The sequence below is a fragment of the Anarrhichthys ocellatus genome, unplaced genomic scaffold (assembly GCF_004355925.1).
Source record: "Anarrhichthys ocellatus isolate YVR2014 unplaced genomic scaffold, GSC_Weel_1.0 scaffold5, whole genome shotgun sequence".
NCBI classification, from domain to species: domain Eukaryota; kingdom Metazoa; phylum Chordata; class Actinopteri; order Perciformes; family Anarhichadidae; genus Anarrhichthys; species Anarrhichthys ocellatus.
Window position 1 is genome coordinate 4,407,745 of NW_022280035.1, and position 3,030 is coordinate 4,410,774.

Below are 3,030 nucleotides of genomic sequence, written 5' to 3' on the forward strand. Positions count from 1 at the left end.
AGTACTACCGGAGGATGAACATGGACAGCGGCTGCACGGCGGCTCCCCTCCCTTGCAAAAGCAGCCGGGGAGAAAGCTGAACAGAGGGGTGATCAATATGCAGGGGAAGCTATACCTTATCAATACCTAAGCGGGATATAAGGAGAGCGAAGGTAAGGCGATATACATATGATGTGATGGAGCAGATTCAACCCGCCTCAGTGAGCTGTGAGGAGACAAAGTAGACCGAGTCATGGGCGCATGTGATCCGTGGAGAGAGCATCAATGAAAATGACAACGGCATGGGTTTGGCTCTCCGCAGCGACTTGGCGTGTTTCCTCAGTAAAACAAGGAGGAGTGAGGTTTTATTTGACACATCTGTGTTAGTAATGGGGCTCAGGTGGAAACCACCCATATACAGTAGAGTAGCCCACAGTAGCACATTCATTGTTCTCCCTGCACAGTGGGAACCGGCCCTGGGGTGGGCTAGTCTCATTGTAGGATGCTGTGGACAATATTGCTGTTTGTAGTGGATGTTAGATGGTAGTATTAGATGTTTTTAAGTAAAAAAGGAAGAAAAGTATAGTTTAAGCTATTTGACTGGTCTGATTGAATCTAATATGGAGAGGCAGGCTAATACATTTATTTAGGTTGTGTGACTTTAAGAATAGTGAAGAAAAGAGCGTGTCCAATGCATTACCTCATTTTTATGTTTTTTTTTTGCATTATCATTTTCTATTTGGAAGTGTTTGTGATTTGTTGCTATGGGGACAACTGGTGATCCAGGCCAAGCATGTTTAGTCATGTCTGACATTAGGACATTAGTTGTTTGGTGCAGGGAGGTGATTTTTCTTTAAACTTGATTGTTCTGGATATTTATTTTTACTTCAACGGATGAGCCCTGCAAAGATTGACACTGACCTGCTGAGTTATCTCAGAGTTGAAGGAAGCGACACACGTGTGTGTGTGTGTGTGTGTGTGTGTGTGTGTGTGTGTGTGTGTGTGTGTGTGTGTGTGTGTGTGAGTGTATTTAAAGCATCAGACATTGTAAACAGGAATTGTTGTTGAGATGGTGGCGTCTGTATGACACACCTGCAGTGTGAAACTTTCTTGCTCTTCCTATGGAGAGGATGTCCTGTGCCATTTATCACACCCGTCAACCTTTCGGGGGCAATTTCTGACTTCAAACTCTTTTAATTAAAGGGTCACTAAAGTCAGGCTTCTGGTTAACTCCTTCATTACATATTCAACAGAATCAAAACTCAGCACACGATTGAATATATTTTTTCATGCACATCCTCACTTGTCCTCACAGTTTGAGAGGCTAAAGAGGCCGGTGTTTGAAGCTGCTGAGAAATGTCTCAGCACTCATTTGGCAACCGTTCATTTAAAAATCAAAGCCTCCCGAGACTTTCTGAGAAATGTGCTAAAGACAGAGAGGGGGAGAGATCTATTTTTGGACAGGCGAGTAATCTTGTATTCATACACTTTACACAGAAGGAATACATCTGATATATATGGTGAAAGGCGAGCAGCATCACTGAAGTGAGACAGGTTGGCATGGGATTTGGGGTTGGAACTCAATCTTACTCACGTGCAGCTTTCCTGAAAATCAAGACTGATTGATCCAGTTTCAACATATAACACTGTGTCTGGACATATGGTTTCAGTTAAGGTAAAGACAAAAAATATAACTTGATTGAATCCCTGTCAATATTCCTGTAGGATAATAGGATTTTCACTGGGCTGACACCCTGGTTATTCGTATAGATCATGAAATTTGGTCATGTTCCATGATTTCCTCCACCCATTCATGTCCGTGCCTCAGTGCCTCGTCCGTCAGCACTGCAGAAAGTCACTGCAGTTCTCTGTAATGAAACTCTGCAGTTTTGTGATATCAGGAGTGCAGTGGGAATAGCTGTGAAACCCAGAGTATGAGGGCAATTGGTGGCAAAGCTCTCATGATTGCTTTTAGACGTGTCTGTTTGTCTATATGCTCTGTTGTGTGTTTTTTAAGGATATTTCACCTCTGCACTGAGATGCTGGTGTTTGACAATTTGGGGGTTTTAAAATATATGTAACCAGAGTATCTGCACCCTGATCAATAAAAGTGGAGTTTTTTTGCACCTCTGGATCAATCCGCCTATATGGACTGATCCAAAGAAGGAATACATTTATAAACATGGAATTCTACCCAAAGACAAGATATCCCAACAAACACATTCATCTTCCCCATTTGATAAACCTATTGATCTCATTTTGGAAACTCCACAATCTTTTCCAGCAAGTGTGAAGTGTACACTTTGCACACAGAATAATTACAACAGCATAACAGACAGATTCCCATGAATTGCTGAGCACAGTCCATGGATAAAAACTCCTTTTGCTTCTGATAATTGCCATGGCCTCTTTTGATGACGTATAACGTATAATAATATATAAGAGTTTGAACACACTCATTTTTAGTAGCTTTGGACAAACGCTAAATTACATTCCCATCAGCCTCTGCTGGTTCTTTGTTTAACGCTAACAAGATCATTTTGGAATGCTAACAGGCTAAACTGAGGTGGCAGACATGGTGAACATTGTTCCTGCTAACACTGTCACTGTGAGCATGCTAGCTTTAAGCGTTTAGCATAAAGCACTGCTGGGTCTAAGTACAGCCTCAAAGATATGGTAACATGGCTGCGGACTCTAATTTAGTTTTTTACATAGCATCTAAAAAAAGACTTTAAGGGTTTGCAGAGAAATTCAAATATTCATTTCACACAGATCAAATACTTTTGCAGGTTTGTTGAGATTTTACAGAACCTGAGCAGCGTTCAGCGTGTAACGGCATAAATGAAAATGACAACTTTCCCTTTCTTTAAATATGTGGCGGCTTTTCTTTGTTTAAACACAGTCTCAAATGATAAGGTCAGTTCTTACGACAGCAGCTGGAACTCTGTTAGTGCAAGAACTATGAAGAAATGTTGTGACAGAAACTTTTATCTTGTGTGTATATATATATATATATATATATATATATATATATATATATATATATATATA

General features: G+C 40.6%; 1 protein-coding gene across 1 annotated transcript in view; it reads left to right on the top strand.

Moving 5' to 3' along the window:
* LOC116382138 (FERM domain-containing protein 4B-like) overlaps nt 1-3,030 on the top strand; it is a 20,171-nt gene continuing 17,141 nt past the window's right edge. The window contains exon 1 of the mRNA XM_031844910.1: nt 1-152. The gene's annotated coding sequence lies outside the window, so the exon portion shown is untranslated. The remainder of the gene's footprint in view (nt 153-3,030) is intronic.